Here is a 23,550-nt window from a genome sequence, read left to right on the forward strand (position 1 = left end):
CGTCATGGGGATTTTGAGCTCCTATCTATTTTGAAAATTGGGTAACTCTAAACAATCCAGTCCTCTTTCCAAGAGGACTGGAGAGCAAATGGAAAGGTCTGTTGCAGTGGTTGAACCTGTAGAGAAATGATATAGATAAGAGAGCCAGTATTTAGTAAAGTTAAATTCTGTCTGTAGATCATCATTTCGATAAGCTTTTCTCGTCTGAAGTAGTTGAATCCAATAATCGATGGCGTGCATTAAACAGGATGGAGACGGTAACTACAAAAGTTCTTCGATTTCCTGAATAGTATATGGTTGAATAGGCAATAGATAAATTGAAACCAGTTCTAGAGTGATACCAATTACAACACATGTGGCAACGGCTTCTAAGGAGGTTTGCAATGGGGTGCGTCTGGAGGGGACTCTTGAATTCTCGAGTTGCTACTCCTCCACGAGCACTACCAGTGTTAGCTCTGTCTTGTCTGAAGATAGTATAATTTTTGATTAAAAAATGAGACTTTGTGTCAAATTCGTTTTTCGTAAGCACATTGCCACAGATTCGTAGGGGTGAGTTAATTAATGAATATCATCGATGTTACTGCAAAAATCTCTACAGTTCTTGGTTTTATAAGAGGAAGATGAATGTGTCTGCTTTTTATCAGTGGGTCGTTTATAACAGTCAAGTTTTGATCTTTCTTTTCTGGGAAAAGTCGGGCGTTCTGAATCATTGTTATCTTCCATATCATCATCTGCATGTAATTCAAGCAGTTCTTCTTGGTTGGCCGTATCATCTGTATCCATGCTTGTTGGGTGAGGAAAAAACAGGATCTGATTTTTTCCAATTTTTCTGCTACTTTACAGTGGTAGGCTTTAGGATAGAATTGTGGGTGGTGTGTTATTACTTTGGTCTCCTGACTGCGGTTTAGATGTAAGCCGGGTTGATAGTTCTGAATAAGCTCAATCGGTGTTCGTTTTGTCTGGAGAGTCGCACTTCTGTCTGAGATGCTACTGATTTGTGACGTTGAATAGCCGAAGTATAAGGGCTTTTTGGCATACTTTATTTAACTTGTTTTCTTGATAAGAGACTGTATTTTCAGACTTCTATTTTTTTCCCTAACTTCCAGAGATCACGATCTTTAGCGTGTGCTGGATGGTTGCCCCTGCAATTAGGACACTGCGGAGTTGGTGCTTTGCATTCTGATTCAGTATGAGTTTTGCACTCACAGTTTGAATCTCCATGGCATGCTACTTGGGAGTGACCAAAATTCTGGCATTTTCGGCTTCCGGGATAAAGGGGAGAACACGGTAGTTTAAATAACCTGCTTTGACAGAAGCTGGTTGATTCGGTGTATTGAAGGTTAAAATTATGCTGTGCGTTGGGACTAAGGTGCTGTCTTTTTGTATCATGAATCTTTTTGCCTGAGTTGCATTTTTATCATTTAATTCCTGGACTATTTCTTCTTCAGAAACCTTTAATAGATCCCATTTAGTGATCACTCCATTGAAAGAATTCAGCGATTTTTTTCAATGGAGTAATGGGGTGACTTGAATTGGAATTCCGCGTAAAGTACACTGTGCTGCCACTTTATTAGATACACCCACCTAGTAGCGTGTTGAGTCTCCTTTAGCCTTCAAAACAGCCTGAATTCGTCTAGGCATGGATTGAACAAGATACTGAAAACGTTGTGCAGGAATGGAATACCATGCAGACATGAGTTTGTCATACAGTTCCTTGAGATTCAACGGAGGAGTAGGCCTGCAGCGAACAGCCCTTTCCAGCTCATCGCAAAGATGTTCAATAGGATTGAGATCCGTGGCCTGAGCGGGCCACTGCAGCAAAGAAAAGTCATTGTCATATTCCTGGAACCATTCCGTACTGATTCGGGCTTTGTGCACCGGCGCATTATCCTGCTGGTAGTAACCATCTGACTGAGAATAAACTGTCAACATGTACGGATGCACTTGGTCAGCAACGATGTTTAGGTACGATGTGGCATTCAGACGTGAATCTATGGTATCAGTGGACCTAACGTGTGCCAAGAAAACATTTCCCACACCATAATACTGCCCCGACCACCTTGCACAGTAGTCGTCAGACATGAGGGGTCGATGGATTCATGTTTTCGCCAAATTCTGAGCCTTCCATCAACATGATGCACCAGGAACTTCGACTCGTCAGAATAAGCAACTGTATTCCAATCTTCGATAGTCCAGTGCTGGTGTTGCTGTGCCCACAGGAGGCATGTTCTCTTGTTCTTCATTGATAACAAAAGTACGCGATGTGGCCGTTGGCTGTTGTAGCCCATTCGTGTGAAACTGCTACTAATGGTCCGTTGCGATATTTTGTTCTGCGCACCAAGGTTCTAACTTGATGTGCGACATTGTGGCACGTTTGTTTGCTTGCACAATTCTAGCCATCCTGCTCTGACCTCTTTCATCAACAAGCGATTTTCTTCCACAGGAGTGCCATTGAGAGGATGTGTTTTGTTCGTTGCACCGTTCTTGATACACCCTTGAAACGGTGGTGCGTGTAAAGTTCAGGAGAACTGCCGTTTCATCGATGCTTTGTTCAGCACGTCTTGAACCTACTACCATGCCACGTTCGAAGTCCGTTAGATCACTCATTTTCTCCATTCTTGCTACGGTTTGTACGCTTAACTGATACTAGAAAGGTTGTTCTGCTGCATTTATATCCGTAACTGTGGTCATATGACTTGCAACGTTGTGGGACAAACCATTTGTGTGCACAGCAGGGGTGTACCTAGTAAAGTGGCAGCACAGTGTATGTCTTGACAGTGGCTCAGAGTGCCTTGGATGAAAGATCTCTATTAACAAGTCCACGGATTGGAGACGTTTCAGCATTTTCGGTGATGCTGCTGCTGCATTTTCAAAGCATAGTTGCATGATGAAAGGGGAGAACTTACGAACAGGTTGTGCCGACAGAGAATGTATTATCGGGAAAGCTGGAGATTCTTGTTGGTTTGCAACCTCTTTTTAGTCTTTCCGACAGCGAGAAGTCATAATCAGTCTAATGATTGTCATGTTGACAGCTCTTCGTCTCTTATCGTGGGAAATCATTAATGTCCATTTTTACTCATTTTCGCCTAGAGGGTTCAATGTTATCCCCCACCCCCAAGTTACTGGCTCTGCCACGTGGAAGCAGGAGTAGTGCCAACCAGTGACCAAGCGATGAGGAGACGAGAGCAGTGACGTTGCTTGCTGGGGGAGGCGGTGACATTGCTAGCTGAGGATGATTTATGAAAACACGTTACTAGTACACTCCCTAGAAAAAATTAGAAATCGCAATAGAGTTCCCTTTGGAACTACCGCGTGGCACTCGGGGTCCAAAACACCTGGCATCCTACATTAAAGCGTAGGGAAGAACGATATGACGGCGAATGCATCTCGCAATCCCAGGGGCTCACATCTGGAGAGTATATGGGCTTGGCACACCCAGGATCCTGAGCTGGATATCATCATTCTTCTCCTTCTTGGTGATTCCTTCTCTCTCTCTCTCTCTCTCTCTCTCTCTCTCTCTCTCTCTCTCTCTCTCTCTCTCTCTCTCTCTCAGGGTAACTCAGGAATTTTTTTTTTTTTTTTTGACTGGTGCAGCATAATCTTCAGGCTTCCTTGCACCATGTAGCTAATAATAATAATAAGTATCACGTAGAAGACGAGGGAGGCGGCATCAAATTCACATAAATACAAAATAATATTCAAATCAAGAGTTGTAGAAAACTAGATGGGGAAGTATGATAGATGTTTCTAGCCAATAGGCACCAAAATATTAATATTCAGAGATCGCTGAATATCGCTTACCACGTATTGGAGTCAAAATACAGAAATGCTTTTTCAACATGGCGACCACAAAGCATTTTTCTTTATCGAGAGCCTTAACACAAAAGGCGCTGGATGATTTCGGTAAACAAGCGATACTTCTTGGCGATGAACTGAGGTGCTGCCCCTCCTCAGTCATAAGAAACGTCGATATCCAAGTGCTCGCCGCGAACGATCGACAGCATTTCTAATGCACCCTCTATTGTGACTACACAGCCTGACCCATAGTAAAAAAAGTGTCAGATAACTGACGGTGCTATCCTCAGTTAACCCAGGAGAAAAAAATAAAACCTCATATTTACATGACAGAAAGTTCTCTTCAAGCTGAGCTTGCAGATGCCATAATTTCTAGTAAATTCTTCCTAGCTCCATATTGTAAACTGAAATACTGGAACACAACATTTGCCGCCAACTCACTATATGCACTCTTTTGCTTTTCCACAAGTACTCTGGACACGAGATGTTCGAAATATTTGTTAACAGGAGAGACTGCTTCTACAGGGATGGGATACACTTAAATAGAAAGGGTGCAAGAATGTTTGCTGATGCTATCGAGGCAGTGTTAGGTGGGTCGGAAAACTGCTAGATTGGGGATACAAGGACTAATAGATTAACAGTAGCCACTGTCAGAGGTGAAAGAGATTCTTGCACTGCTTCTATTGGAATGAGCAGCAGCCTGGAAAACAAGATGCAGAATATTTCAGAGACTGCTGGGAGTCATTGTGGTACAAGTAAACACATGGGTTGTGTTAGGGTAGCTAAGAATAGGAACAGGTGCAGGTATACTTGCACGTACACCAATGCTAGGAGTTGGGTAAATAAATTTGATGAATTTGAGGTATTGCTCAAAGCATCAAAGGCGGATATCGTTGGGATATCAGAGACGTTGTGTCACACAGATATAAGGAATGCAGAAATGAAATTTGGGGAGTACAACGTCAACAGAAAGGATAGACATGATAGGAAGGGAGGAGGGGTTATGCTATTAGTTAAGAAACACAAAAAATCCAAGGAAGTGAAGCCAGTCGACATCGCTGGACAGTGCAGTGTCGAGTCAGTTTGGTGTGACATGAGCATTGGGAGATCGAAATTGAGAGTAGGAGTGTGCCATAGACCTAATGAGTATAATAATAATGACTCTGATGAGTATAATAAGAAACTGTACAAGGAAATAGAGTGGGCCAGTAAATCAGGGAGTCTTATAATGGGGGATTTTAATTTCCCAGATATTGACTGGAATTTGTGGGTTGGTCACTCACACACTAGCAAGGCTTTTGTGGATTTATTGGATGATTGTTTTCTACATCAGCATGTTCGGGAGGCAACTAGAGGGAGTAATACTCTTGATTTGATTATCAATAGTGATTCTTCATGCGTTAAGAATCTGCAGATAAAGGAACCACTAGGTGGCAGTGATCACAGTGTGCTGAAGTGGGATTTACTCAAAGAGGAAACTACCATCAGGGGGTAAGGGGAATGGTTATTGCTTTCGTAAAGGCGACTACGACGGTCTGAGACAGTATTTAAATTCTATACAGTGGGACCAACTGATGATGCTACCAACAGCAAATTCAAAATGGGAAGCATTCAAAGAACTTATCTTGGAAACTACTAGGCTTTACATACCAACTAAGAAATATTGTTCAAGATTTAGGCCTAAATGGATGTCAGATGAACTAATGAGACACGTGGCAGAGAAGAAAAAATGCATGGGATGCATATAAATTAATGGGTGTCATGGAAGCCTATGATAGATATAAGCTGGTCTGTAACCAAGTTACAAAGCAGGTTAGGCAGGCGAAGGCAGATTACGAGAAATCTTTGGCAAGGGATGCAAAGAAAAACAGCAAAGAGTTCTTTACTTATTTAAACTCTAGAAGGAAGGGGATGAATCAGATTGGTCCACTAGATATCGATGGTTCAACTGTTGATGATTCTGCTCAGGTAGATAACAAACTAAATGAATATTTTGCATCGATATTCACACATGAGGAGTTATTCAGCGATGGGAATGCCAGAGGTGTATTCAACTCTGGCAGTAAGCTAGATAATCTTGTAATAACTGAGAGTAAAGTGGAGGAGAAATTGTTAAAGATAAACACAAAAAAGGCACCTGGGGTGGATGGTATCTATCCAGTTATATTAAATGAGGCAGCAAAGCAAGTAAGCAAACAGTTAGCCATATTTATGAGAGCTTCCTTGGACTCAGGGGAGGTGCCCACAGATTGGAGATGTGCAAATGTGACCCCAATTCACAAAGGAGGATCAAAGGCTGACAGAAGTAATTATAGACCTGTGAGTTTAACTTCTGTTCCAGGAAAATTAATGGAGGCACTGGTTAAAGAAGCACTGCAGGATCATCTAGACAAGACTTCAGTTATAGCTCGGATATAGCATGGTTTTGATAAGGGAAAGTCTTGCCTGACTAATTTGATTGGATACTATGATGTACTCACAAAAGAACTGGATGCAGGGAATAACTTTGATATTACATATTTCGATCTTAGAAAGGCTTTTCATACTGTTGCATATGGAAGACTGCTGCTCAAATTGGAGCAGTGTGGCATTGGAGGCAAATTGCTGCTATGGATAAAGGGGTGGTTCTGGGGGAGAAGACAGAGAGTGGTAATCAACGGGACACTGCTCATCGTGGACTAATTTTATTAGTGGAGTCCCTCAGGGTTCAGTGTTGGGTCCATTATTGTTTTCTGTATTTATAAATAATATTGATGATGGTATATCAAGCTTAATGTCCAAGTTTGCAGACGATACAAAGGTTGGCAGGGTTGTTAAGGACACTACCGACGCTATGCTGCTGCAACAGTATCTGGAAAGGTTGAGCAGATGGGCTGAGAGGTGGAAAATGAAGTTTAACATTGACAAATGTAAAATACTACATATGGGAAACAGCAACCCCAGAGCAACGTATCAACTCTGTGGTACTACACTGACAGTGGTAGAGAATGAAAAGGACCTGGGGGTAATTGTGCAGGCAGAGATGAAGTTCTCTGAGCAGTGCAGACGGGCTGCAAGAGTAGCCTATGGTGTCATGTCAATGATATAGAGGAATTTTTCTAGCAGGGATAAGGAGGTAATTATTCCCTTGTATAAGGCAATGGTCAGGCCACACCTTGAGTACTGTATACACGTCTGGAAGCCTCATTTCAAGAAGGATGTAGAGCTGCTGGAACGAGTACAGAGAAGGGCAACAAGATTAGTGAATGGAACAAAGGGTTGCTCTTACGAAGAAAGGCTTAAGTTCTGCAAATTACAGTGTCTGGAGACTAGTCACCTGCGAGGTGATCTGATTGAGGTGTATAAAGCCGTGAATGGTTTGAGCATGCTCAATGCCGATGGGATTCTTCCTCTTGCTCAGAATAATCACCTGAGAGGGCATAAATTCAAATTGAAGAAAGACAGATGTAGGATAGATGTGCGGAAATTTGCCTTTAGCCAGCGGGTAGTTGGTTGGTTGAACAGACTTCCATTCTTTGTTGTGGAAGTTGATAGCCTAAATAAATTAAAGGCTCAGCTGGACTCGTATTTAGAACGAACGGAGGGGTGAAGTGGAAGTGTTTTTTTTTTTTTTTTTTTTTTTTTTTTTGGCTGATGCTGCATAAGCTTGCTTTCTTGCATCATATGACTATGCTAATGCTAAATGCTCCGTTGGTAATACGAATTGCCTGATGGTGTATAGTATCTAGCTATCAGAATAGAGTGTGTTTAGTATCAAACGGCATCAGGGGGTCCCCCTAACTCCGCGTAGTATACTTTGGTGTGAGTATAGGTATGTTGAGGGTCTGACGGCTCCGGGGATTTCTCCCATCTCCGCGTATGTTCTATGTATCGATTTGCAGTACCCTGTCTATGCCAGAGGTTTAAAAATAATGTATGGGTCATGTGGTATGTAGTTTGTTGTGCCCATTGTTCATTAGTCCCATTGTTGATGAACAATGGGCACAACAAACTATGCAGGCGCAATAAAGTGCATCGGTCGCCACCCAAAAAATTAGATGAGATTGCACGGTGGATGTTCAAGCCTCACGTGTACTTCGCATATAGTAGACGTATATGTTTGAGAAAAATCAACTTCCTATCAAATACAAGCCCCAAAAATATCGTCTCGGGAAATACTGGAATGCCATTTTGTAGAAGTATCATTTCAGGTTTCCAGGTGAAGGCTACGCTTACGACAAAAATGTATGCAAATGGTCTTTTGCAGGGAGAACCTGAAGCCATTATTCATTACCATGTGATTAAAGGTGATAACCCTTATATAACAGGATTGCGAAAATATGTCAAAATCCACAACATACGAAGGCATAGTTTACACTTGGAGGAAGTTGTTCTGTAATGGAAGTAATTTTAATGGCAAAAAACCTAACACTTAAGACAGATCCCTCGGTTACTCTCTCTCCTCTTGGCAGAGAGAAGGAAGATTGTACACGAACATGGAATGAAAGACGGGATAAAAAGTTTTTAATAAAAAGTGAGATGACCTCTAATGCCGATGCTATAAAGGCCTTTTACGATTCCAAATCCCCAAGTTGTGTCGTATGCTTTTTCTATACCGAAGGCCATGGAATCATTTGAAGAAAGCATCTCGGATGAATGCTTCCAACCTAATTGAATGGTCCAACCTAATTGGAAAGGAACAAATCCACTTTGGACCTGTTCCTTTCCAAGCCAGCTACTTCTGGAGAGGAGCACTTTTTCTTCAAATACCATATAATGCAAGCGTTGATCATTCTCTCCAGAATTTTGCGCGCGCACACACACACACATATACAACTAGTCAGAGCGATAGGACGATTTGTTGCTACTTGGATCTTTTTCTAGCTTCAGAAAGTGGATCTTTTACTGGCTTTAAAAAAAGCACGATTGTCTTACCCCAGGAATTCTGAGACAGCTCCTCTAGAATGATTCTATTATACAGAAAGAGAAGTTGATCTATGGATTTTTCTGAAAGGTGTTTGATCATTTCATTCTGGATGAGATCAGGTCCACCAGCACTTGCGTTAGTAAGAGTTAGGGCTCTTTTTAATTCTTCTATGGTTAAAAGGTTCATTATAAGGATAAGAATTCTTTATCCTTATAATGATTTAAAATTAATTGGCTGCATTTAATTTTTGTCTTTCAGGAGCTCTAGAGAGTAAGAAGATGTTAAAGAGAGGGTAGAAAAATTCTTACAACAGGATTAGCTATTGCAGTTCGGTCAGCGATAGAAAAAACATTATATTTCAGGACAAATGAAGGATTAGGCGTACATTTCCCCTTCACTTTCCGAATTTTGTCCTATACAACCTTAGTGCTGGTAGTGTAGGTAATAATGAATGTAAAGTGGATCAATGATTCCTTTTGGCTCTGACAAAAAATGCAGCATGGTTTTGGAGTAGCACATTTAAAGGCTAAGAGAAACGTTGTAGAATATGTTCGAAAGTTCTCCTAAATCTTTGTTTTCAGCCTTTTTTTCCTGCTGTGCATTCTGTATTCTACAAAACAGATGTGTGGAAACCTGGTAGATGATTATGGAATTGTTATTGCAAATGCATGGACAAGGTTTCCTGTGATGCATGCCACTTCATCAATGATAGGCACCTTACTGATCGTAGTGATGTCAAACTCTGCCAGATGTTGAAAGGCATTCCAATCAGCATGATCAATCGTCTACCGCGCAGCCCTCCCGGACAGCAGATTTGACAAAATCGCCGTCCCGCAGCCCTCCCGGACAGCAGATTTGACAAAATCGCCGTCTTCCCCACACTAGGTACAAAAAACCCGAGTTCGAATCCCGTCGATGACGTGAGAATCTTTATGGGCCTTTATCACAGCGTGGTTGAGTTAGTCGTTTTCAAGCTAGGGTAGCATTTTTCCCTCCGAGTTTTTCGTCCAACATAAAGAAAATCAAGTACAGAACACACCCTATATACATATAGCCAAATATCTATGGCGCAATTGGACCTTTACACTACACTATTTCCACTGTGGTGGAAATAGTGTAGTGTAAAGACTAAAGAAAAAGCAAGATGCGATAAACTAAAAGAAAGACGTAGGCTGGTTATCATGCAGAAGTGATCACTTCCATATAGATTCTCTCCACCTTCCAATGAGTGAAGGAAGGAGACATGGAAGGCATATAGGAAGATCGACAGCAGAGGGCGTACAGACAGGCATATATTTCATCGGATACCACCACCGTCTAGGTGGTGGTATCCGATGAAATAAGTAACAGTAGTCTTCTCCACTGGTGAAGTGTTACTTATTCGAGGTAGTGCAATACCATGGCAACTCGTTGTGAAGGTATTCACAATATGAGATATAACCAAAACGATGCCACTTTAATTAATTTAACTGCTTTGGTAGATGGCTACGTTAAAATGATGCTTTTGCACTAACCTATATGTTAGTCATTCTACCTCCATAGCACGACGTCTTTGCCCTTAAACATTTTATAGTCTGTAAGTAATGTTAATTTGACGCGTGACATTTAAAAAAATAATCGAATCGATCATGTACATTTGTTGAATACATTTTCGATTGGACGTGGCCTATAAACAGTTTGAATATATATTTTTAAGGGTTTTGTAATATTAAGTAAGTTTTCTGAAACAAATTAAATAAACAATAATATTTACAAGGCATATCAATTTTATGCCAAAAAAGGATCGCGTGAATTATTAGTTTATATATTTTTAATACTGGCCGCGAAGTAAACTAACATGTAATTCTGTTCTAGCTGATTGAAAGAAATAACTAACATTAATTGTAACATCAGCTAAATTGATAAGTGATATTTCAAGCCGCTTTGGGATATATGTGTATTACTATAGTCATATTAGATATGAAGTGGGGTATGCAATACCAATTTGTGTTATGGCATTAAAATAACGCTCTCTAATGTTAATGAGTTTTAAACACTTACCAGAAATTTCCCCACTGCTGTCCAAAGCTACGAAAATGAATAAATAAGTTTATACATCCAGTCCATTCAGGTTCTTAGAAGAAAACCGAAACAAAACGGCAATTGACTATCTAAATAAAATAAATCATTTAGAACTATTTTAAAAAAAACATCAGAAATCGACCATCGTGTCAAACTCACACCTTCATTTTACAATATACATATGAAGTATATATTTTTACGAGAAAGGAAATTTTTTGTGTTGAGGGACAGTTGTACAGCAACAAGTTTCAGTGTTTCACACTGGCAGGTGTCCAAAAACGGGTATTCAATCCCTTGTGTAGCAATGACCAATTTACAGTGTGTGCATTTGTTTCCGGTAGAAAACTTTCTGCTCTAGTTAAAACGCCGATCATTTAATCGGCCATGCGATTTTAATTATCCACTAACCTTGTCAACTGAAGCAGAATACAAAAAAAAATTATGCATAATACATAAATTCTTTCAGTAGATGAACATTTATTTTTTCTGAGCTTTTGTTTACATATTTATATATAGATACGTAGATGAGATAAGAGTATGAGAAGGGTAGCTGACCAGTCAGGTATAGTTAGTTATAAAGGAAAAAATTAGAGTGCTTGTAAAATAAAAGCAGAATAAATAAAATTTAAATTAACATATACAAATAGTACTTAATGCTATAAATGCTAAGATTTTAACTACGTCATCAAGGGCCGGCAGCCAAAACCAAAGGAAAATATAGCAAGAAGCAAGGCCTCTGTTTCTGTTGTGGCATATATACATAGCAGGCAGAAATAGCGAGCGTATAAATAACGTGTATATATATATATATATATATATCATAGCCGACCAGAAAGAAAAAAGCATAAGAAGCCAATCAAATTTAATTAAAAATAAAAGTAAAATGCCAAATTAAGATAAAATTAATTCCAATTGAAGTAAAATTGAATAAATAGCAAACAGCCCTACTGAATTTTAACAAAGGAAATGTAATGTGAAGACGAAAAGCTATAGACAAAATATAATTTATATTTTAAAATAAATGAAATATAATATGAAGACTATAGACAAAACATAATTTTGTCTTTTATCAAAATATAATTTATTTTTCACCTATAGCCTTTCATCTTCATACATTTCTTTTGTTAAAATTCACGTAGGGCTGTTTGCTATTTATTCAATTTTATTTTAATTGGTATTAATTTTATCTTAATTTGGCATTTTACTTTTATTTATATTTCATTAGCTTCTTATGCTTTTTTCTTTCTGGTCTCTGTTGGGTCAGCTATGATATATACGCCTGTTCGCTATTTCTGCCTGCTACGTATATATCATAACAGAAACCGAGGCTTTAATTCTTGGTGAATTGCCTTGATGATGTAGTTAAAATCTTAGGATTTATAGCATTAAGTACTATTTGTATATGTTAATTTAATTTTATTTATTGTGCTTTTATTTTACAGACACTATTTAATTTTTTTCAATATAACTACACCTGATATTATATATATTAAATAATAATAAAAACAACTATGAAAATCGTAAAGCTTATTATTTTATGTTTAGCAATTATTTCGTTCGACTGGTTTGCCATACTACTGACACATTTTACTTTAATTTTTATATATATATATATATATATATTATAAACAAAAGCAATCCACAGTAACAATAAAAAAATAATTAAAAATAGATATACATATCTTTTAAAACTCAGTTATGTACTATGTTACATACGATAATTCACATTATGTACAATTTATACTTTCTAAAAATTATAAATTTCCGAATACACTGCCATTGAGTGTGAGGCTCAGTCAGATAAAAGCGTTAAAACATAAAATGAAGGAAGCAAATAAAATGTGGACATTCAATAACAAAATGTCTAATGGTTAATGGGCTCATAACACAGAGGATGATCATCAGCCCTCGCTTTTTTTTTTTTTTTTTTTTTTTTTTTTTAACTGAGGCTGCGGCCCTCAGCAGAAAAGAATGCGTAACATGACTATGTCCTATGCTCATTCGAGCAACAACAACATTCTCATTGAGATTCCTGCGCAGACCAGATTGCTGTGATTCAATTACAGGATTTTGTCTCATAAAACTTATTAGTCTATCGTTCCATTTCGTTTAGTTCATCATTAAGTTTTACCATTGGGAGTGTATTATTGCCTGTAGTCTGTGCAGGGCTGTTGTTTGGGATTTAGAAGCATAAGTGCTTCTTGGACCAGATTATACCTGTTCTGATTGTTTTAATTCTGTTAGACTAAAAGAATTTTAAGTTCTGTCGAACAGGTGGATGCAATTTAAGTAGCAGAAATAGCTCATGAGGGTTAGCATTAACCCTCATTAGCTAAAAAAAAATCAGCCAAAAAGGGAAAAAAAACTCTTCCCATTTTCCCCCTTCATTCATTCCAAATGTTTGTCTAGTTCTGCCTGGAACTTATTTAAAGTTGTCCATCTCCATAACAACAGAACTTATATATAGAACTTATGCTAAAGGCAAATTTCCGCACATCCATTCTACAATTGTCTTTCCTCAATTTGAATTTATGCCCCCCCTCAGGTGAGTAATATATGGGCAAGAGGAAGAATTCCATGAGCACTGAGCTTGCTCAAACCATTCAAGGCCTTATACACCTCAATTAGATCACCTTGCAGGTGCCTAGTCTCCAGAAGCTGCAATTTGCAGAACTTAAGCCTTTCTTGTTAACAACAAACCCCTTGTTCCACTCGCCAACCTCGTTGCCCTTTTCCGTACTCGATCCCGCAGTTCTACATCATTTCCTAAAATGAGGCCTCCAGACTGTATACAGTACTCAAGGTGTGCCATGACCATTACCTTGTACAAAGGGACAATCACCTCCTTATCCCTGCTAGAAAAATTCCTGTATATCATTGATAAGACACCATGAGCTACTCTTGCAGCTTGTCTGCACTGCTCAGAAATGTTCATATCTCATTGCACAATTAGGTCCTTGAGGTTGTCACAGACATTCTCTCAGATATGCCAGACAAGCTGCTCTTGCTACCTGGGAGCCTAAAACGCTGATGGAACTGATATTCGGGTGACACTAAAGTCAAGTGGACCCAATTTCGGCGACGTCCGGACGGTCTATGACAGCCAAATCCTCTGCTTGCACCTTCACGATGGTGGGACTGTTAGTAATCCTGGGTATAACCTTCATGCACAAGTACATGGTGGGTGACCACCCAGGTGTGAACCAACGTAAGCAGGGGTCGAGGTGTGGCGCCCACACCACATGGAGGAACGCCGCCCCTCTATGTTACCAGGCAGTACTAGGTGGTAGATGACTCTCATCAACCGGTGAAATACCACCACTTTGCTTATTGGAGGCTTGAAGTGGTGGAACCCATGTTTAGTCTCTAGAGCTAAGTTCCAGCCAACCCTTCCCTATCTCTTCCATCATGCAGTATGATTGATGATTTTTGAGGTTATCATGAATGTCGTGGCGAGATCCAATATTCCTTACATTTCGAGGGTACAGCTCTAAAACGGTGTTCGCAGGCCGGCCACTAGATAGTACACTGGACCAAACCTATTGGTAACTCTCTAGGAGGCTTCCGGATCAGCTAGTGTATAATCGTGCTATCTCTACTCTGCCAGATAGTGACTGGAGGGAGTCCGAGTAGTGTGTATGCGGGGAGCATTGTCGAGGCCACGTTATGTCAAGGATCTGGGTATATTCTTACCACATGTACGCCATATCCAAAAATTTCATTACTTCATACAGCATGTCCCACCCACTTTTTCTTACTATTGAATACACCATGAATTGTCAAAATAATAGAGCAAGCTTATCTGCGAAAAGATCTAAACCTCCCAAACACTTCCTAATTCATTTCACAAATATACGTGGTCTCAATTCCAATCTCAACGATGTCCATTTCCACTTGCAGTCTTCCAAACCCCATGTACTTTTTATGACTGAATCTCAGTTATCAGTTGATTCAACTACTGCTCATCTCAGATGGATGTCCAAATTATTTGCTATATGATTCCTTTCGCCTCAAAGGTGGTACTTGTGCATATGTCCGTTCTGATATTCCCTGTCAGAGACTTGGCAATTTGGAATTTCCTCTCTTTGATCTTCTCTGGCTTAAAATCTCTCTACCTCATTGTGTAAAATTCATCTGTTGTCTCTACCGTTCTCCCAACTCCACTAGTCACTTGGAGCTCTTTGACCGACTTCCTCTTTTTGCAACTTGACTTTCTCCAGTCCAACTTTCCTAACAGTGAGGTAATTTTCCTTGGTGATTTTAACGTTCACAACTCCAGCTGGCTTCCGTTTTCTAGTCACACCGACCCAGCAGGTCGAGATGTTGAGGCTTTTGCAATTACTAATGACCTTGCATAGATTGTTCATTTACCTACAAGAATACCGGACAATCCTAATCATACAGCCAATACACTTGATCTTTTTCTCACAAACAACCCTTCTAAGTACACGGTCGAAGTGAGAGGTCCTTTAGGCACTTCAGATCACAACTTGGTGATTGTCTCTTCTCCAATGGAACCTTTATCTCATGGCTATTCCCAACCTCGTATTGTTTGACATTACAAGAATGCAAAATGGGATGGCCTGCGAGACTTCTTTTCCTTGGTCTGATTACTGTTTCAAAACTTCTGATGTCAACGTTTGCTCAGATCTTGTCAGTGAAATTATTCTTGCAGGAATGGAATCCTTTATCCCACACTGCACTTTAAAATCTCTTCCTTTATCCAAACCTTGGTTTTCCAATAAATGTGCTAAGGCTGTCCAAGAGACGAATGTTGCATATCATAATTGGCTTGTTTCTAATTCTTCAGTTTCATTTTCTGCCTACACCAAAGCTCGCAACAATTGTAAAGCAGTTATTAATCAGTCCAAACTAGAGTTTGAACAGGCCAAGAGTAGAAAACTTGCTTCTTGCCCTAATGGTAGCCGAGCATTCTGGTCTCTTGCCAAAGCTATTAGCCGCAACTTTTGCCCATCTCTGCTCCCACCTCTGTCCAAACCAAATGGTTCTGTTGTCACTTCAGCCAAGGATAAAGCTGACCTGCTAGCATCCCATTTTTCTTCCAGCTCATGTATTAATGATCTTGGTAAAACACCTCCCACCATTCCTAACACGCTCCATTCAATGCCTCCTGTGGTCTTCCGTCAAAAGGATATCAGAAGGATTTTGATGAATCTTGATGCTAAGAAAGCTCCAGGTCCTGATGGTATTTCTCCACTTGTTCTCAAAACCTATGCTCCTGAACTTACTCCTATTCTTTGCCGCCTTTTTTCACTTTCTTATTCCAAGGTGTTTTTCCTTCTGCTTGGAAATTTGCTCATATCCAGCCAGTTCCTAAAAAGGGTGACAAATCCCTCCCATCCAATTATCGTCCCATTGCAATTACTTCTACTCTTTCTAAAGTAATGGAGAAATCAATTAACCGCCAACTCTTAAACTACCTAGAAACCTTCCATCTGATCGACGATCGCCAGTATGGATTCCATCAGTGTCGATCCACTGGTGATATTCTGGCTTATGTTACCCATTTATGGACTAATTCAATGGAAAGGTTCAGTGAAACACAAGTAGTTGCTCTTGACATCTCAAAGGCTTTTGATCGTGTTTGGCATAAAGGTCTTCTAAACAAGCTTCCATCTTATGGTTTGCCAACTGTTTTTAGTAATTGGTTATTCAGTTTTCTCTCTGATCGCTCACTGAGGGTGATGGTAGATGGCTCTCTGTCTTGTAACTTCTCCACTAATGCCGGTGTCCCCCAAGGTTCAGTTCTTTCCCCCACTCTTTTCCTCTTGTATAACAATGACCTTCTTCCATTGACTGGAAATCCTATCCATAGTTTTGCCGATGATAGCACATTGCATTCAACTTTCCATTTTGAGAAACCTTGTCCAGCTCAATCACCTTCAAGTTCTCGAAAATCTGCTGCCAATTCCTTAAATGCCGATCTTCAGGTAATTCTCCAGTGGGGCAAAGACAACTTAGTTGATTTCAACCCTTCTAAATCTCAACCTTGTTTTATATCTCGCAAAAAGGATTCTTCTGCTCCTATGCTTATCTTTAGTGACACTCCGATTTCTAGGCAAAATGATATATCTCTTTTGGGGATTACCCTGACTTCTAATTTCTCTTGGCACAAGCACATTACAAATATTGCTTCCTCTGCATCTAAAAAACTTGGTTTTCTCTTTCGCTCTCGGCGTTACTTTTCTTCCAAACAGCTGCTCACTCTGTATAAATCGCAAATCCGCCCTGCCATGGAATATTGTTCCCACATCTGGGATGGTGCCCCCAAAACCTCTCTCAGGCTTCTTGATTCCATTCAGAAGAGGGCAGTTGGGTTAATTAATGATTCATCTCTAACAGAGTCTCTCCACTCGCTTTCTCATAAACGCACTGTTTCTCCTGCATGCCTCTTCTACAGATACTTCCATGGGCACTGTTCTTCTGAATTGGCTTCTATAATTCCTGCTCTCTCTTTCAAAACAGTCCGAACACGTGCTGCCACCAGCCAACATCCATTTACTGTCCAACTTCAAACCCACAGAACCAACTTTTCATCTTCCTCATTTATTCATTCAACTGCCGTTTTCTGGAACAACCTTCCTTCATACGTATTTCCTGAAAATTACAATCTACAGAAGTTCAAGTCCAATATCAACAAATATCTTCTTTCGTCTTCTCAACCTCCAACCCAAGCACGGTACTAAGTACTATAGGTTCTAATACCTCTCGTGTTTGGGGTTGTCATAAAAAAAAAAAAAAAAAAAAATTACCCCCAAGGTCCTTTTTATTCTCCACTGCCCTGAGTGTAGTACAACCCAGCTGATACGTTACTCTGGGGTTACTGCTTTCCATATGCAGTACTTTACATCTGTCAATGTTAAACTTCAGTTGCCACCTCTCAGCCAACCTGCTCCACTTTTCCAGATCCTGTTGCAGTAGCATAATATCATTACTGTCATTAACAACCCCGCCAACCTTCGTATCGTCTGTAAACTTAGACATTAACCCTGATTATACCTTAATCAATATCATTGATAAATACAGAAAACAACAATGACGGGCCCATTACCGAACCCTGGGGGACTCCACTAATAACATTAGTCCGCGAAGAACACTATCCATAGATTACCACTCTGTCTTCTCCCACTCAACCATCCTTTTATCCATTGTAGCAACTTTCCCTTAATGACATACTGCTCCAATTTGTACAGTAGTCTTCCATGTGCCACAGTATCAAAAGCTTTCCTGAAATCCAAGTATATGATATCAAAATTATTTTTTGCATTGAGTTCCTTTCTGACCACATATAGTATCCAATAAAATTAGTCAGACAAGACTTCCCCTTAACAAACCCATGCTGGGTCTGAACTATAACTGTGAAGTCTTGTCTGAATGATCCTGAATTGCTTCCTTGACCGGTATCTCCATTAATTTCCCTGGAATAGAAGTTAAACTAAAAGGTCTGTAATTACTCATGTCATCCTTTGGTCCCCCTTTGTGAATTGGTGTCACATTTGCACATCTCCATCCATGGGGACCTCCCCCTAAGTCCAAGGAACCTTCCATAATTATGGTTAAGGGTTTGCTTACTTCCTTTAATATAACTGGATAGATCCCATCCACCCCAGGAACCTTTATGTTCAATTTCAACAATTTCCCCTCCACTTTGCTCTCAGTTATTACAAGTCTTAGCTCCCTGCCAGAATTTGATAAACTTTTGACATTCCTCTCCCTGAATAACTTTTCATTGTGAATGTAGATGCAAAATACTCATTCTGTTTGTCAGCTATTTCAGTAGGTGCATCAACAATCGAAACATCAATGTCAAGTGGACCAATCTGATTCGTCCTTTTCCTTCTAGAGTTTAATAAGTAAAGAAGTGTTTACTGTTTTTCTTTGCATCCTTTGCCAAATATTTCTCGTAATCTGCCTTTGCTTACCTAACGTCCTTTGTGACTTCATTACAGACTATCTTATATCTACCACAGACAGCTGTGTCTCCTGATAATTTATGGGATGCATAAAAGAGAAAATAATTCTAGCGAGAACTCAAACAGGTCATACTTGCCTCACTCATCCGTTTCTGCTAACAGGAAATGATCCCCCACAGTATAAGAGGAGAGTCCAATAAATTATATACCTAAGATACTTCCCTTAGTTATATTTCAATAATTCATGACTTGAATCATACTAATTTTGTTTTAGGTTAGTATTAGTAACGGCCGCATGTTGTACTGCTGCAACAAAAAAAAGGAAGATGCCTGTATCAAATTATAGATTTGCTGAAATTGGAACATCGTCAGTCAAGTTTCTCACCAAAGAGGGAAATGGGCCAAGGCCATTCATGAAAGGATGGTGGCTATGTATGACAACAGTGTACCTTCAGAAAACCAGGTGAAATTCTGGTCAAAACAATTCAAATAGGATTAGAGTCCATCGAAGATGTTCCACGTTCAGGAAGGCATGTGACAGCGAGCACTCCAGAAATGTGCTAAACTGTGAAAACCCTTGTGCTGAATGACAGACGTTTAAAGGTGTCCAAAATCTCTAGGGAATGTGATATATCTGAGAGAACAGTTATAACCATCTTTCAAGAACATAAGGTCACTGCACGGTGGGTTTCCAGATTTTTGACCCCGGTGCAAAAAGCAATACAGAGTAGAGCGTTGTGAGGAGAATTTAAAGTTTGTGGAAGGGATCTTGACACTTTCATCTCCCAAATCGAATTGTTACAGGTGATGAAACATGGGTTCATCACTGGTATCCTGAGACCAAGAAAGAATCAGAAGGAAATTTTTTGGGGGGAGTTCTCTCCACCCAAAAATTTCGGACACAACCTTCAGATGGCAAGATTATGGCAACCATTTTTGGGATGCTAAGGGAATTTTGTACATTCTCTACTTTTAACACAAGCAGACAGTCAGTGGGGAGTCATATGCATCCTCACTGTACAACCTAAGGGGTGTCACAAAGGAAAAACGCCGTGGAAATCTTCCCAGAGGTGTGTTGCTTCTTGAGGACAATACACCAGTGCACAGGTCACATGCTGTTGCTGCTGCTTTGAGAGACTGATTACTGAATTTACCCGTCCAGTCTGGATACAGTCTGGATCTGGCCCCCAGTGACTATTTCCTGTTTCGCCCTCACAAAAAGCTTACGTGGATGTCGCTTTGCTGATGATAATGAATTGAAGTCTGCTGTTTCTGCGTTCTTTGATGGATAGGACAAAGAATCCTATTTGTGTGGTATTTCCTCATTGCCAACAAAATTGAACAAATGTTTTGAAGTTCAGGGGTGTTACACTGAAAAATAAAACCAGATTTTTGCCTCTATCTCATTTCCTTCATAGGTAGGTAAACAGCTTATTGAACGCCCCCTCGTACATACTCTTTGACACACTTACAAAGAAGCATATACTTGTTGAAAGACGTTCTGCATTCAGTTCTTCTCAGAAACTGAACACAGAACGTCTACAAAAGCCATTATCCCTCTTCCATAACTTAGATAATGGCAGGAATCCCCCTTAAATTTTTTGAACTAAAACAAAGTCAACTGTATCACCGCTGGTGACTGCTGACCATTGCAGATATCTGTAGCCTCAATTACCCTTATAGACACAATATGGCCTAAGCAGCCCTAGCTCCAGAAAACTCTCATAACAACAAAAAAATCACAGAATGCTGTGGCGGACTTCATCTAACATTGAAAGCCGCCGTACGTAAGACGCAATACGTCGCCATGTAATACGCACTTAACTCTAGATCGCACAGGTAAAGGTGAAAAACAGAAAGAATGGCTGACTACCGAAATCTTAAAATTAAATCTTTAATACTTGGCTTCGTTGAGTTTACTTTTGGAAAACAAAAGCGAACAACTGTAGTAGTAACATTTATTTGTTGTTATTACAAGGGTAATAACAACAAATAATGTTGTATACTATATATATATATATATATATATATATATATATATATATATATATATATATATATATATATATTATCCATTGAAGGGGAAAGGTGCCTCCTGATTCAATATTTTATTGGCAGTCGCTAACCACAAAGTCCAAATTCTTACCTAGATATAATACAGTTACTTATTCGTTAGGTTGCTATTATTAATATCAGTTTATTTATTGTGCTCTTCAGATAGTCCCTGTAATGAATAACGATTAATACTGTTCAGCAACAGAAGCGGATTTCATAAATAAACTCTTTTCGTCAGAATTAGGTTTAATTTTATGGGCATGTGCTTGACAGAAACAAAACAAGAATATTTACCATTTATTACACGAATGCGTTCACCATATTCTGTATTACAACAAAAACGGAACTGATTAGTGGTAGCAGCTGACATTTGTTTTGGTGTCTCGCCCTATGAAATTATATTTGTAATTCATATCAAATTACTTTCAGAATAATATGTTTCAGGTGATGTTGTTGCTATTAAGGTTTAATGGTGCAAGGGTTGCAGCAGCCATTTACCGCACCTGTTCATTACGTGATAAGGAACTGATATAGAGAGTTAATTAAAAGTGATTATACAGTTGAACTCCTTTTTAAAATTAACTTTTAAGTAACTGTAGAAATCTGAAAAATTGGCATTGGTTCAGATAATGTTGACAAAGATGCGGTTCTGTCAGTGTGATAGAAAAGGCAGTCTATAAGGATGTGTTTTAAAGTTAGCAGGGTATGGCAGTGAACGCATTGTGGAGGATCTTCCTCAGCTAGTGGGAAGAGGTGTCAGATTGGTGTGGCCAAAATTTGTGTTCTAGCAAGAACAACTTTTTCATTTCAATTTTTCAGAAACCTGGAATTCCACAGTTGTAGTTTATATTTGATTTGTAACAGTTAGTTATTCATCTGAGACTGCCATAGTTTATTCCAATGATTGTGGCATGTCTGTTGGATAAGTGGTTTAGAATCTGAAAACGAGACCTATGTTTGTGTATGATACAAAAGGCTGACGGGGTGTTTGGTGACTTTATCTGCATTTTCATTACCAGGAATTCCAGTAACCATGGGATACAACAGAATTTCACTATGAAGGCGAATCGTACTGAAACAACTAAGATGGGATTTGTTTCATAACAGAATGGTAAGGTGGAGATTTGCTTTGTAGTGCAATCACTGAAACTAGGGAGTCTGTGTAAGTTATAACCGGTGGAGGAGGAGAAGCATTGATATGATCAAGTGCCAATTTAATTCGACATTGTACACGCTGCACTCTAGTGCGAGAGATGTAGAGGGGTAGTGAAGTAGGAAATACGGCTGCCGCACCCACAGTCTTTTCTGTTTTCTACCCCTCCATATGTCTGCATTCAATCCGAGTTTGATGTTACGATTGTCACGTGAAGTTGTTTGTTATTCGTAGATGGTATGGATTACCTTTCCATTTACAAAAATAATCATCGCAAAATGGTAAGTATGGAGGACCTTGTATCAGAAGTTTCTTGAAATATACATTATTTATCTGAATATTCCACTGTTCTGTTAGTTGTTTCAGCCATATTTCCGTAGGTTTATTTTCACCACGCTTATTACTGTAGTTCATTTTTAACTGTGAGTCAAAGAGTTACGGCCATATGGGATTGGTTGTTGGCTCTGTATTTTCGGTGCATACTTTACATTTCATTTCATTTGAATTCTGTTTTTCTGTCGCAAGAGCAACTGAGGCTATAATGCGCCACGACTAAGCGATAAGAAAAAACGGATTTTTTTCGTAACCGTTCACGAAGGTTACGTGTCAAGATATCAAGTATAAAATACACAATGTTATACGTATTTGAAAAAAAAATGTGAACACACCTGACACGTGGTCAGCGTCCGATAAAATCTGACCGATTGCCTTCCCATTCAATATAAGGCCTGTCAGACAGGCAAGAGCGATAAAACATATTTCGTTCACTGGTAAAATTATCACATTCAATTAAAACATGTTTAATCGTTAAAATGGTGTCACAATCCTCGCAAATAGAAGGGTCATCTGCCCTCAGCAGGAAAGACTGTTTAACATGACTGTGTCCTATGCGGAGTCGAGTAAGAACAACTTCCTTGCTACGATTACTGCCTGCGCAATCTAGATGGCCATTGTTATTTCAATTACGGGCTTCATGTGATTTAATTTATTTGTTTTCTGTCTCTTCAATGATTCTTGCCATTGGGAGTACATCTTGTGTATTATTTTCCTGTAGTCTGTATAGGGGACTGACAGGTAATGATTATTAATGGGCCTTGCTAATTTGACTGTGTATCAGCCAAATCATTTCCCGTATTCCCAATGTGGCTAGGAATCCAGCAGAAGTGGATATTATTATTAAAATCTTTTTATTTCCACATCAGCGGGCGCCTCCGGAACAGTCTGGTTCGGCTAGAGGGGTGTGCATCATAAATATATTGGGTCTGCACTTTTTTCGTCCAGCAAAAGCAGGCAAATCGACTAGAGAACACACGCAATTTACAGACATATACGGGCATATATAAGAAATTATAGGTGGCCCTAATATAATAGTTTGAATTATATTGGTAGCATGGTCTAGTATAAATAAATTACGACTATCTGACACAAAAACAAAACTGATGGTTTTAAGGGCAAGTTAGATTACATACAGGCCCTCCTAATATAAAGACAGACGGTAAGTAAATCCCTTTTGGTACCTCGATTAAAACATCTTGGCGTAATTTTAGATGATAGATTAACCTTCTCCTCTCATGTTAATTACCTCGTCTGGAAGATTTAGAAGTTTATTGCAACAATTATCCACATTTTCAAATTCTACTTGAGAC

The sequence above is a fragment of the Mastigoproctus giganteus genome, chromosome 13 (genome assembly GCF_048544385.1).
Source record: "Mastigoproctus giganteus isolate SK-2022 chromosome 13, ASM4854438v1, whole genome shotgun sequence".
In the NCBI taxonomy this organism is placed as follows: Eukaryota; Metazoa; Arthropoda; class Arachnida; order Uropygi; family Thelyphonidae; genus Mastigoproctus; species Mastigoproctus giganteus.